This window comes from Bactrocera neohumeralis, chromosome 6, assembly GCF_024586455.1.
Source record: "Bactrocera neohumeralis isolate Rockhampton chromosome 6, APGP_CSIRO_Bneo_wtdbg2-racon-allhic-juicebox.fasta_v2, whole genome shotgun sequence".
NCBI lineage: Eukaryota > Metazoa > Arthropoda > Insecta > Diptera > Tephritidae > Bactrocera > Bactrocera neohumeralis.
Window position 1 is genome coordinate 56,799,634 of NC_065923.1, and position 15,537 is coordinate 56,815,170.

The window sequence follows — 15,537 nt, forward strand, 5'->3', positions numbered from 1 at the left end:
GTAATATTGCATAAGATCGGGTGATAACTCCGCCCACGTCCAGTATATGTGTTCCGTGAAAAACTACTAAAAGCGTTCACATTTCGATGAAAAGCCATATCTCACAACCCACTGGACCTTGATAGTTCTATGTTTCAGACGAAATCGGACTACAACCACGCCTACTACTTACATAGGCTAATTTTAAATTGTATACAATGAATGTATCGGGATTAAACTTTATCCGAATAGTGCGCTTGAAGTTGGCCACCTTATGACTAAACTACCCAACTCGGTTCTAAATTAGTCAAGTCCCTAGATACTGAATATGTGAATCAAAGGTCCAAATGTGAACTTTTTATTGAGAATATCGGTCTATCTGTGAGATATATGGTATTACAACAATTTAAAAATGGGTTGAAATATTTTTTATCTGGGGCTTGAACAGTTGTATTACGACTCTGACAAGTTTTTAAACATAAAGTAGCCTACTTTAGGCGCACTATTCGTTCAAAGTTTAATTCCTATAGATAGATATATCATCATCCTGATCATTTGTATATATGGTATATAACCCTACAACTATCTGGATTCCTTTTAGGTGATACAAACAACCGTTAAGGGAATCGAAATATTATATTTTGTAGAAATATGCTGCAAGAATATAAAAATGTTGAGAGTTTTTACCTTAATTTTTATTCAAAGCCTATAATTTTGACTTGGAATTATATTTGGTTGAAATTTAAAATTTTTATAAGGTTATCGACACAAAAGTTATTTATAGCTTTCTAATAAAAATTTATCCGTCTTTTTTCGTAATAAATTATCAACTTTAAACATGCTTATATGTCGGAGATTATATTATTACCTTAAGCAGTAATACATGTAAAATTTCGTGAAGATACCACGTCAAATGCAAAAGTTTTCCATACAAGTCCTTGATTCCGATGGTTCGGTTTGTATGGCAGATATATGGTATAGTGAGCCGATCTGAACAATTTCTTCCGATATTACAATATTTCTATGAACAATAACTCATACCAAATTTCGTGAAGATATATCTTTTCCATACAAGAACTTAATTCCGATCGTTCAGTTTGTATGGCAGCTATATGTTATAGTGGTCTGATATCGGCATATATACTTTATAGGGTCTCCGACGCTTCCTTTTGGGTGTTACAAACTTCATGGCAAACTTAATATACCCTGTGTTCAGGGTATAAGTATCGCAAGTAATAAATTTAGCTCAACTTTTCTGTTTTTTCATCAAATTACTGAAGATCTTTGTATAGCACGAAAATCAAAATTAAACCATGGATGTTTCCAATTAATTTCGCCATTGCCATAAAATATACTCATGTTCACAATTCTGCAGCCAATTTGTGTAATAAACCATATTTATCTGTGTGTATGTATGTATGTATGTAGCAGCGCGTCATTAATAAAGTAATTAATAATTTATTAATACAATAAATGAAATCAATTTGGGTTATTCAAAAGGCAAAAAGAAATACATAAGCACATTACTCATTTGTAAAACACATATATTAACAGTTGCAGCCATATGTTTGTGTGTACATATATATGTAGTAAGTGTGCGTTATTAACATTCTGCCTGGTGTTGGCATGTTAAAAGCTTATTGATTTCATCAGAAAGGCGACGAAAAAACCACGAATAACCGTTATGCAGTGCACAAAGCATTGAATTTCCGATCGGAGTTAACCCATGTTGCAGCGCTTGTCTTTCTCCCTCTCTCTTTCGCTCTGCACTCTCTTGTCCGCTCTACGTGTTCTTCTTTGTGGCCGGATAAACTGTCTGTCTTCGACAATGTGAAAATATTTTGCAATGCTTAAATTGTCATTTAAATGTCATCAAATATGAATTGAATATTTGAGTGAACACAGAAGCAGCAACAGCAGTCCAACAACAACAGAAAATAGCCCGACAAACATAAGCAAAATATCAACAACGAGGGAATACTGCGCTGCAGACTGGTCAACAACAATGTGCGAGTGTGCATGCTTCATGGGAAGGACATGTAGAGTTTCATGCATATAACGGTAGTTTCATGTGGGCGTAAGTGTTTATATTTGTATATTATGGTATTTTATAGGCCAAAGGTTCAAACTTTTGCAAAAATCGACGTCTGAAGCAGGAAAACATCAAACAGACACACATCACTTCACTTTATCGGTATCCTAAATAAACAAGTTTGGTTATTTACAACTTTTTCGTTCATTTTTATTATTCTTCGATGATATTCAGTCACTCGGCGTGAGAGTACATGCTCGTCTACGGCGCTTAGACTGTCGACTGTCCCCGAGCGGCATCAGAGAGCCCAGAAAAACACATTTTCCGCAATGTTATTGACAAGTGTGGGCACTGAATATAAATTGCCAATGAACTTTTGGAAGCCAAGCCGAAGAAAAAAACACTTATCAGCACACACACTTACATTTAACAATTGTATAAGTGCAATGCATAATTGATGCAGTTGGGTTGGAGCACTGGTTAGTTACTGACCGGTTAGTTAGGATTTTCAAACCGAAATTGAAATGAAATTTGATTTGATTTCTCAATTCGAAGACACACACTCTCACTTGCCTTACTATTGTTGGTTTTTGCGAAATCAATTCGGAAATTTGAAATTTTATTGAAACTCTCGAACTTCGACATCAACATGAAGTATATATGTATGTGCAAACACACACATACCGAGTGGCAACGCCTCTTGAAAGCTACGATAAACTTTCAACTAATTGAATGTAAATACACTCTGCACTCATTGGAAATGTTGCAAATTATCACCACCATTGGTGAACGCCTGCCGCTTTCGATATTGCCCAATAATATTACAGTGAAGTGAAACTTTTAATTAAATTGCCCAAAAGCGTGCTGAAGCTGCAAAGTAAGAAAGTATGTTGTAAATAATTCATCGAGATCGGACGAACATTGATTTGTGCTTAAGATCAGCGCCCTACCGGACAAAGGCCCTCTTTGGGCTACACTCAACAATATATTTAATTGAATAATAGAAATGCGTAGCCGATAAGAGTGTCCTTGGGAAATATTTAAATATTCCATAGAAAAATAAATCTATGTAAATGTAGGCATGTGTGCGTACCAAAGGCAGAAGAAACTCTTTATTTGCACCGAAGATGATTGGTTGTTTCAAAGCAAATATATTTGCACAAATATTTTTATCTTAATTGAATGAAATGGCAAAATTACAACAACAACTGTTATAAACACGTCACGAATGCAGAAATGTTACATTTTCAATTGTTTTGGTAGTTTAAATAACTGAAAATTTAAAAATTAAAACTGCTTCCAACGAAGCCATCTTTAATGAAAGTATTGTTTTTCGCTTCACACTTCAAGTGAGAAGAACGGAGTTCGTAATAAATAATAAGTTTATACTAATACAACAGAGCAGAACGGTTCATTCATCTAATGGTGATTTGTTAGTAATTGTGTTGGAGATAAGGGCAGAGTTATATTCAAATAAAAATTAAAAAATAAATAAAATCAAAAAATGAGCAGAATGACGAAACAAACATAATTGTAGATCTCTTCCGATAAAAGTAATTAACATTAATTTTATTGTAGTATTTTGCTGTAACTTCCCATACCGACGAAATCTCCACGATATGATAATAAATATTTCTTAAAGAACTTGGATATCTAGATTTGTCACAATTCTTTTGCAAATGTGATTTAATATTTTTCAATTATCAGAAACAAAGATACACACTTTTATAAATATAAGCAAGCCGCTAGGTATTCACTTTACATTCACAAAAGGAATGATTATGAAAAATGGGATTTATATTGTACTTAAGGAGTGATTTTAACTTCTAATATACAAAATTAATTTGCTTTTTTTTTCTAAGTGAGGCATATTGACGACCCCTATATCCTCAGTTTACTCCACCATTACTATATGAACTATATGTCACAGTATTAATTTCCAACAGTATTCCCTTGAAGTCTAAGAATACGGCAGAATCAGAGCCGGCCCGTCATTATGGGCATTTAATGCATTTAAAACATAAAATAATTCAAACAAGTAAGGAAGGGGTAAATTCGGGGGCAACCGAACATTTTATTTATTGCAACTTTCAGAAATTCCAGGGATATACCTTAAGATGTAGAACGTCAAACATAGAATCGGAATCTAAGCAATTTTATATATACTCGTACATATTATTATACGTAGTATATAGGAGTTGGAGTGGTATCGACCCGATTTAATCTATTAGCTATTGTCATGGCACATACTAAAAAATTTTCTCTGTGTGATACAATCAGCAATCATATAAAACAAATTCAGCCGGATGTTCGAAAAGCCTGGTAATAGTTATATGGGGGCTGGGTCAAGTGTTCCTATTTTAGGTTTAAAGATATACTGTTATGAATAAAACATTTTCCGTAATTTTTACTGAGATAATTCAAATATTGACAGATATCTGCACTATAAAGTCACCCGGAAGTTCGAAAATCTTTTAATTAGGTATATGGGGGCTCAGAGAAGTATTGACCTAACGTGGGAATATGAAAAGAATGCTACATACTAAATTTAAACGAAATTGGTCTTTCGGGTCCCCAGATATGTGATTTCACCAATAAGTGGGCGGTGCCACGCCCATGTTCCAATAAAGCCGTCTGGTACCATAAAAATAAAAATAAATTCTAATGTCTCTGGCGTATTTAGTTACTGATTTATTGCGCTTTTATTAGTTTTGAACAGTACCGTTGTCCCAAATCGTGACCGAAATTATCATCCGATTTCATCTATTTTCACACTATCGGTACGAGTTCTTATAATATTTGCGATGGGCGAATTTGGTTTTTGTAGCTTTATTAGTTCAGGAAATAAGTACATTAACAAAACTGGTTTTCGCCCTAAAACTTGTGTTTTCGTCCATGTAAAATCTGTCAAACGAAAACACATTGAAACCCAGTTTTCACTGAAACCTACTTGAAAACTTATATTCCACTCAATTTAATCGGTGCCTGCTCTAGTTTAATCGATTTTATTGGAAGGCATATTTTGCCGGCCCTAAATTGTCACTAGATATTTGTTTACATTCCATATATCGGGTGATTTTTTAAGAGCTTGATAACTTTTTTTAAAAAAAAAACGCATAAAATTTGCAAAATCTCATCGGTTCTTTATTTGAAACGTTAGATTGGTTCATGACATTTACTTTTTGAAGATAATTTCATTTAAATGTTGACCGCGGCTGCGTCTTAGGTGGTCCATTCGGAAAGTCCAATTTTGGGCAACTTTTTCGAGCATTTCGGCCGGAATAGCCCGAATTTCTTCGGAAATGTTGTCTTCCAAAGCTGGAATAGTTGCTGGCTTATTTCTGTAGACTTTAGACTTGACGTAGCCCCACAAAAAATAGTCTAAAGGCGTTAAATCGCATGATCTTGGTGGCCAACTTACGGGTCCATTTCTTGAGATGAATTGTTCTCCGAAGTTTTCCCTCAAAATGGCCATAGAATCGCGAGCTGTGTGGCATGTAGCGCCATCTTGTTGAAACCACATGAGTCAACATTTAAATGAAATTATCTTCAAAAAGTAAATGTCATGAACCAATCTAACGTTTCAAATAAAGAACCGATGAGATTTTGCAAATTTTATGCGTTTTTTTTTAAAAAAAATTTATCAAGCTCTTAAAAAATCACCCGATACAAACATAGCTGTCACTTGATATTGTCATATTAGGGGGATTCTCTTGCTCTTGTAAAACCCTTGCACGATGCACGAATTGCAGAATTTTCCTCTTGGTGCAACGGCACAACAACAAACACACGCAGAAAATTATTTGCAATGGCTGTAAAATAAGTCAGACCAAAACCCATATTTATTTTCATGGAATGGCACGTACAAATATAATTGCAACCCTGTTTTACCTGTTATTTTACATAAAGACTTATTTCGTCGTTAAATTGTTGAGGAAGGTAAGTTTTAAATAGATTTTGTCATTTCTGCTTAAATTATAAAGATTTGTAACAGTTTTTTGTAAAGAATGTATGCAGAAGCTACGCTAATTCACAATAGTCATGCATAATAGTAAGTTTCAATAAATTGACCGAATAAGCCGTTCATATATCACTAGATTCTGCAATGGGTGCTCTCTTGGCCTTGCATATTTCGGTATAGGATTTTTGCATTTTGTGTCATCGTACAATCTTGCATGAGCAAGAGAATCCCCCTATTGATATTGAAAAATGGAAAAGCAAAAAAAAAAAAACAGATTGTGGAGTGATAGGGGAGAAGCCCTACTCATTGAATTGTGGCACAACAAAATTAGTACTCTGCGCGGGCCAATATTAAGGCTTCAAAAACTTACCATTCTCGTTGCTCAAAATGTAAACAAACAAATAAATTTGTGAGTTGTCAGTGAAAACTCATCGAAAACACACATTATCGGTCCGAACGACTTAAATTCCACTACCCACAAATGTGTTTTCAAGATTTTTTGGATTGTCTCATTAAATTTTGCAAAACCTCTAGAATATTTTCTCAAATTTTCAAGTTGAGCCAAGTGATAGTTTCGGAGATACAGCTTTGAGAACTTGTGCGCTCGAGGCTAGCTAGGCTAAGTGCGCCGTCTTTAAACCTCATTGAAAAAATATTTTTTTTTATTTATTACAACTAAGGAATGTGATTTTTTATTCAAGGTCTGAAAAAAAAATTTTAACGTGTCTTTATTTCTTTCGTTCAAAAACAAGTTTTATATACATATGTGCTAACTAAAAAATCGTAAAAATACCTTTTTTTTGTATCTCTGAAACTCAACTAACCCCTTAAACTTATTAGAGGGCGAAGCCATGCCCACTTTTAAAAATTTTCGGCAGTGGTCCGATTACGCCCATCTAAGAACTCGTTTTTTTTGTACTAATAAACCGGCATACCAAGTTTCATCAAGATATCTAAATGTTGAATAGAGTGTATATGTATATAATATATTTTTATTGAAAATTTTAAAAATTTAAAAAGGTTTGACATAGCATGAATGTTCGCTTAAATAAATCCTGTTTTCACATTTTGTGAATATGGCGTGAAAACAAAACAACTAGTTATTATGAAATCACATTTTGAAACGTACATATATATTCTATAGATTTAATTTATGGTATTTTTTCCATTTCATAAAATCACATATGCGATCCTAAAGCATACTCTATGGAGTATGTCTTTACCTTTGCAAGTAATTTATTAAGCCAAAAATGCGCTTTCAACTACTTTTAACCAGTTCTAAAGTAGTTGGTGAAACTTTTCGCTTGTTTCCTGTCGGCGAACTTCATTCTGCCCTTTTTAGCAACATCAACTGATATAATATGCTTGTCTACACATACACCAACAATCCACCGAATTACTGAAGCAAAAAACAGTTGTGCAAATTGTGCACGCGAACCTTTCTGCTTTCTACTTGGCAAATTTCCTTCCTTACCCTCGTTAATGGGGGATCGTGATTGATTTTTGACATTTATGGGCCTTTTCGCCATGACTATACACACAAAGAATCTGATATATATATATATATATTTATATATGTGTATGTATCTGCAGCGAGAGTTATGCATATGGAATAAAGGAACAGCATATGATTATACTTACATATGAGTATGGCATAAATTTGTATATGCGGAATACATATTCATCTTTACATTAGTATATGCCGTGAGGGCGACCTTCACTCCCATTATTAGAACTCCTTATTGAGACAGCTGGGTTAGCTAGAAATATTTTAACGTTCATTAATTAAGCGGAAATCATGTTGGTGTTGATTTTCTGCCATTTTCGCCGGCGCAGACTGAAAAGTTACTAACCCGTGTTTATGTTGGGGGACCCTCAACCTTAAATAGCTGATTCAGAAGTGTTAAACATAAAAAAAACTTAATTTAAGTGAGTAGTTATACTCTCCTTATTTCATTTAAATATACTAAGTAATCGAGTTGAAATATACTATAGAATAACGGTTATCTTTCAAACCACTAAAAAGTGTTAAGCCTCCAAACTTTTTCGGTCGACATTATACCATAATATTGTGTATATATATATATTTATAAAACTATGAGGTAAATTATTATATACAACAATCTGAAAAACTGAAATCTATCCACACTTTCCTCTAGCCTCCCTATACACTTTGTATTATTCCTATAAAGACATTATAATTTTGTGAAGTACTAAAAAATTTGTTTCCATTGGAAAAACGAATGATGTCATTTTAAAGCTCTATGTTAACTCTAACAATTCAGTACAAACATTCTTTTTTTAACACTACTTTTTCCATTATTGTAGGTAGTAAGCGGAATGCACTGAAAACGTTGTTTTATTGCTATAAAGACATCCCTTCCACCACGATGTAAGGAAAGAAACACATTTTTACTTTTTTCTAAGAGTTTATTGTGCTACCATTATTATTAATAAGTACGAATATTCGATTTGGCATTGACTTGGTATAATGGCCCTCCGAATTGTAGAAACGGATGCAGAAATTTGGTTCTCTCTTTCGTTTATTGTTAAGTGTACTTTTGCGCGGCCTTCTCCGATTAGCTAACACAATTTGATAAAATTAATTAATAACTCTAAATGGCACCGATCGGCATGAGTGTCTTTATAGCAATGAAATACACTTGTCAGTGCATTCCGCTTATTACCTACAATAATATGAAAAGTAGCTTTGGAAAAAGAATGTTGTTATGAAATTGTTAGAGCTAGAGCTGTAAAAGGCAGCATTCATTTCCGAAATTATTCGGTATTTCGCAGAAATATAATGTCTTTATTGGAAAGAAACAAAGTGTATCATATTGAAGTAAGTAAGAAATCTTAATAAATCTGAAAAGACAAGTGCAAAAAAAGTTAAATTGGTTTGATTCGAAGTTTCACCTAGTAACGGAAATTTAATTCGGATTAAAAATCTTTTGAAAAAATAGTTTTTCATACACGATCCAAAAATGAGGTTCCTTTTATTCCTGTTTATGGCTGTCCCCATTTTCTCTTTGTGGGCATCAATCAGCTGGGTAGTGTGAATTTCCCCACTACTTTCAACTGTAATCGTCATCAAAACACACCGTCTAAGGAGTTTTGAAAGTTTCAATGAAGGAGTCAGTAGGGTCTTTTTTCAAAATTTGTTTTGTTTGCATTTTCTGTTCCCAAATACCCTTAGAATTAATGTAGAAACCCACTTTACCATTGGAATGTTTCGAAAAAGGTCCAAAAATAATATTACCGCTCAACGTTCGGAGCGTTCGGAGTGCACACCTGGCACTTTAAACGCGTTTTTCTCAAACACACACTTTTTTAAACTGGCGGACATGATTCCGGTCGCATTACTCAACCTCTTTGCTTAATTTTTTTTTTTTAATGTTCACAAAACGTCTTGCTATCATCCCTACTAGATTCATAATTTTTTTATAATTTATTGACAATGTTATGACAAAATTTATGAAAAAAAACATGGGGAAAAATGAAAAAAAACGTTAATTACTTTTTTATTATTAACATTTTTTCATGGTTCTAGTAGGGAGGATGGGGTCATGTGTAGAAGTTCACGCAAGTGAGGAAAGTTCTCTAATCGCCATTCACTTGGGAGTGGCCAGAAACGATTCTTTTACATATGACTCAAGCAGCTCACGACTTCCGGTCTTTGACCAAGTATCCTCTGGTTAGCCTAAGAACATCCGTTCGAAGGTGAGCTAAAGTGAGAAGGCGAAACATCCCCTGCATAGGGTTGTGCGCTGGGTTTGGGACCCGCCACGTAAAAAGCCTACCCCAATGAACAGTAACAACCAGCCTCGGATGAGAGACCCCCCTTTTGATGACGACCACGGCAAACGAAATAAGGACTACGATTTAAGGGCATGCACCTGGAATGTCCGGTCCCTTAATTGGGAAGGTGCCGCTGCCCAGCTGGTTGATGTCCTCGTGAAAATAAAGGCTGACATCACCGCCGTCCAAGAAATGCGATGGACGGGACAAGGACAAAGACGAGTAGGTCCTTGTGACATTTACTACAGTGGCCATATAAAGGAGCGCAAGTTTGGTGTGGGATTCGTGGTGGGAGAGAGACTCCGTCGCCGAGTACTATCATTCACTCCGGTGAATGAACGTCTAGCCACAATCCGCATCAAAGCGAGGTTCTTCAACATATCGCTGATCTGCGCCCACGCTCCGACGGATGAGAAGGACGATGTCACCAAAGATGCCTTTTATGAGTGCTTGGAACGCACTTATGAGAGATGCCCCCGCCACGATGTCAAAATCGTGCTTGGCGACTTTAACGCCAGGGTGGGCAAAGAAGGTATCTTTGGCACTATGGTCGGTAAATTCAGCCTCCACGAGGAAACATCCCCAAATGGGTTGAGGCTGATCGACTTCGCCGGGGCCCGAAATATGGTTATCTGTAGTACTAGATTCCAGCACAAAAAAATTCATCAAGCTACCTGGCTGTCTCCGGATCGAAAAACTACCAACCAGATCGATCATGTTGTGATAGACGGAAGACACGTCTCCAGTGTTTTAGATGTGCGTGCGCTCCGAGGTCCTAACATCGACTCGGACCACTATCTTGTTGCAGCCAAGATTCGCACCCGCCTCTGTGCAGCAAAAAACGCACGCCAACAAACACAAGGAAGGTTCCACGTCGAAAAGCTGCAATCACAACAGACTGCCGAACGATTTTCTACTCGGCTTGCACTCCTGCTCTCTGAGAGCACTCATCAACAACTCGGTATAAGGGAACTGTGGGACGGCATTTCAAACTCCTTACGTACAGCTGCATCCGAAACCCTTGGTTTTCGGAAAGTGCAAAGGAACAACTGGTACGACGAGGAGTGCCGCGCCGCAGCGGAGAGAAAACAGGCTGCCTACCTCGCAACGTTACGATCGACCACAACACGTGCGGGATGGGATAGATACCGAGAATTGAAGAGGGAAGCGAGACGCATCTGCAGACAGAAAAAGAAAGAGGCCGAAATGCGTGAGTATGAAGAGCTTGATAAGCTGGCCGACAGGGGTAATGCTCGAAAATTCTACGAAAAAATGCGGCGGCTTACAGAAGGTTTCAAGACCGGAGCATACTCTTGTAGAACCCCCAAAGGTGATCTAGTGACCGATGCCCAGAGCATACTTAAATTATGGAGGGAACACTTCTCCAGCCTGCTGAATGGCAGTGAATGCACAACGCCAGGAGAAAGCGAACCCGATTCCCCAATCGATGACGATGGAGCAGACGTTCCATTACCCGACCATGAAGAAGTTCGAATAGCAATTGCCCGCCTGAAGAACAACAAAGCGGAAGGGGCCGACGGATTGCCGGCCGAGCTATTCAAACACGGCGGCGAAGAACTGATAAGGTGCATGCATCAGCTTCTTTGTAAAATATGGTCGGACGAAAGCATGCCCAACGATTGGAATTTAAGTGTGCTATGCCCAATCCATAAAAAAGGAGACCCCACAATCTGCGCCAACTACCGTGGGATTAGCCTCCTCAACATCGCATATAAGGTTCTATCGAGCGTATTGAGTGAAAGATTAAAGCCCACCGTCAACAAACTGATTGGACCTTATCAGTGTGGCTTTAGACCTGGAAAATCAACAACCGACCAGATATTCACCATGCGCCAAATCTTGAAAAGACCCGTGAAAGGAGAATCGACACACACCACCTCTTCGTCGATTTCAAAGCTGCTTTCGACAGCACGAAAAGGAGCTGCCTTTATGCCGCGATGTCTGAATTTGGTATCCCCGCAAAACTAATACGGCTGTGTAAACTGACGCTGAGCAACACGAAGAGCTCCGTCAGAATCGGGAAGGACCTCTTCGAGCCGTTCGATACCAAACGATGTTTCAGACAAGGCGATTCCCTATCGTGTGACTTTTTCAACCTGCTTCTGGAGAAAATAGTTCGAGCTGCAGAACTAGTAGAGAAGGTACCATCTTTTATAAGAGTGTACAGCTGCTGGCGTATGCTGATGATATTGATATCATCGGCCTTAACACCCGCGCCGTTAGTTCTGCTTTCTCCAGACTAGACAAGGAAGCAAAACAAATGGGTCTGGCAGTGAACGAGGGCAAGACGAAATATCTCCTGTCATCAAACAAACAGTCGTCGCACTCGCGACTTGGCACTCACGTCACTGTTGACAGTCATAACTTTGAAGTTGTAGATAATTTCGTCTATTTAGGAACCAGTATTAACACCACCAACAATGTCAGCCTGGAAATCCAACGCAGGATTGCTCTTGCCAACAGGTGCTACTTCGGACTGAGTAGGCAATTGAAAAGTAAAGTCCTCTCTCGACGAACAAAAGCCAAACTCTATAAGTCGCTCATAATTCCCGTCCTGCTATATGGTGCAGAGGCTTGGACGATGTCAACAACTGATGAGTCGACATTGCGAGTTTTCGAGAGAAAAGTTCTGCGAAAGATTTATGGTCCTTTGCGCGTTGGCCACGGCGAATATCGCATTCGATGGAACGATGAGCTGTACGAGATATACGACGACATTGACATAGTTCAGCGAATTAAAAGACAGCGGCTACGCTGGCTAGGTCATGTTGTCCGGATGGACGAAAACACTCCAGCTCTGAAAGTATTCGACGCTGTACCCGCCGGGGGAAGCAGAGGAAGAGGAAGACCTCCACTCCGTTGGAAGGACCAAGTGGAGAAGGACCTGGCTACGCTTGGAATATCCAATTGGCGCCACGTAGCGAAAAGGAGAAACGACTGGCGCGCTGTTGTTAACTCGGCTATAATCGCGTAAGCGGTGTCTACGCCAATTAAGAAGAAGAAGAAGTAGGGACGATAACCATTCACGTACTTTTTAAGAATAAATTAGATTTTTGTCACAAAAATTGTGAAACAAATCTCATTCACACAGTCATTTCTCCGACAAATGTCATCAAAAAATTCCAAAAAAATTTGTTAATACACTCTTCTTCTTCTAGCTTCTTTTTATAGGCCAGATGGCATCATTGCGGACTAAACCTGTTTAGAAATCGGGATTCAATAACTTACAGTGACCATCATTGACCAAAATGAACAGAACATTCATTTAGAAAATGTGATTTTTTTAACTCTGCAACCGCAATCAGGAATTACACAATCCAGGTACAATTCGAAACTGGTTGGAAAACATCGAAGCGTACACCACATGGGAGCACAAATTAGGCCCAGCCACAAGGCTCTAATGGAGATGTAAACACCAAATTGTAATTAGTAAAATATTTCCGTTAAACGATTTCACGAAAAATATATTCCTACAAAGGCGCGCAAGTGCTGTATAAAGCTTTGCGTCTCGTAAAATCCAATTAAAACAGAGAAAACATTGCCACATTTTATAAAGCACACTTCAGGGCAAAATAGTAGTAATAATAACTGTAATTAGTGCAAATACAATCACATACATTTTCGCTAATTACACGGGCGTACAAAAATTTAAATTACCATACACACACATTTCCATTTATACAGTTATTTTGTTAATATACAAATATATAAAGTAATGAGCAAATTGCAAATTTTATACACCAGGCAAACTAATAGCTTGGCTTGGCTTTCAAAAGCATCATATGTACAAGTTTATATAGTATTAATGCATGTGTGTGCATTTATGTTGGCATTTCGGTGTAACGTCACTAATATAAAATAAGCATTACTTCCCATGCAATAATTGACACTTTTATTACTAGCTAATAGATACCTACTCATACATAAACACAAACATATATATTTTTACATTATAAACTCGTATATTGTATATGCATATCTATGTACATTGGCCATGAAAGCATGCAAATACATTTTTGGAAATTAACAAATTCATATTATTTTGTAATTATATTTACCAAAAATACAGACATTTTTATACTCTCGCAACATGTTGGTACATAGTATTATATGTAGTATAGTTCAACCAACTGTGGTTTATAACACTCAAACTGAATCGAGGTAGATATATGTACATAGAGTTATATATACAGGGTTTGTCCGGAGAGTAATAGGACTGAGCGATTTAAAAAAATTATTGAACCAATCATTACGCGTCGATGCAGCGCTGCAGCGAGATTTCCAAGCATTGAAGGTGTCACGGAAACCATTCGCCAGAATAGTCTTGAGAGACGAGGTTCATGCACCTTGGATCCCCTCTGTCGTCTTAAAATGCTTTCCTTTCATCTTCATACTCAAAGATTCATGACTCGTCACCTGTGATTACATTATTCTAAAATTGGGGGTCACTTTCAGACACGTTCAAACTTTCTTGGCACACTTCCACTCACCGCAATTTTTGGTCGTCAGTGAGCACTTTTGGAACCACCTTCGCGCACACCTTTTGCATGTTCAAGTGCTCCGTCACAATGTCATGAACCACATATTTTGATAAATTTAACATCTGAGCAATTAAGCTAATACTTAGGCGACGGTCTGAGGTCAAAGCTTTGCGCACACGAGTCACATTGTCGGTGTTTGTCGAAGTCGCAGGTCTCCCAGCATGGTCTTCATCAATGACCTCTTCCCGGCTCTCCAAAAAGCCTGGTGCCACTGAAACACACCACTTCTTGCTAAAGGAACATCTGGGTAAGCCTGCCTGATCATATCAAACGTATCTGTTGCAGATTTACCGGGTTTCACACAGAATTTAATCTTGTATTTATGCTCTAACGAACACTTCAAATGTTTGTCCTGACTCTCCAGGTGCTCGGAGACAGCTGACCAGCCGCTCGTTCGTTAGCTAGGATCGCCCTCTACCGTATATTCATATGACCGTACATATGTGCAGTTCAATCTATTCAATTCAATCTTTGTTTACAAGCCATTTAGTGTCGCCGTGTCATAGTATTTTTTTACAATGGAAAAACTTAATATCGTGCAGTGATACAATTCTTATTTTTGGAAGGTGTAGCAGTAAAAGAAATTCACGGAAGTATGTGAAAAGTGTATAAAATTAGAACAGTAGAAAAATGCGTTGCTGAATTTAAATAGGGTCGTACAACCCTTGAAGATGAGGATTTGGAGAAGGAAGTGGATTTTATGCGTCGATTCATCACTATGGCTGAGACTTGAGTCTATCACCATCATTCTGAATAGAAACAAAAGGCTGAAGAGTGGTGTGAACCTGGTTGTTCGGCTTCAAAACGATTTCGTGTGAAATCGACCAAGAAGGATATGGCATCTGTTTTTTGGGATGCGAGAGGAGTTTTGTTTGTGGATTACATGCAAGCTGGTAAAACAATTAGTTCTGCATATTATTGCAACCTTTTGGACCAATTGAAGGAAAAAATTCTTGAACAAAGACCCGGTTTGCAGAAGAAAAAAATCCTTTTTCATCGGGACAATGCACCGTGTCACAAGAGCATTTTGAAATTTTCTAAAATCCATGTTCTAAAGTTCGAATTGTTGGAGCATCCACCGTATTCTCTAGATTTGGACTCCAGCGACTTCCATTTATGCGTGGCAAGAGTATTTCATCAAATGAAGATTTTGCAGACCTTCCGGATTCTCACATCAGGGATGGGATCCACAGATTAGAGGATCG

General features: G+C 37.5%; 1 protein-coding gene across 1 annotated transcript in view; it reads right to left on the reverse strand.

Annotated features, from left to right (window-relative positions):
- The window catches only part of LOC126762269 (hemicentin-1), a 545,135-nt gene that overhangs the window by 495,967 nt on the left and 33,631 nt on the right, over positions 1–15,537 (reverse strand). The window lies entirely within an intron of this gene.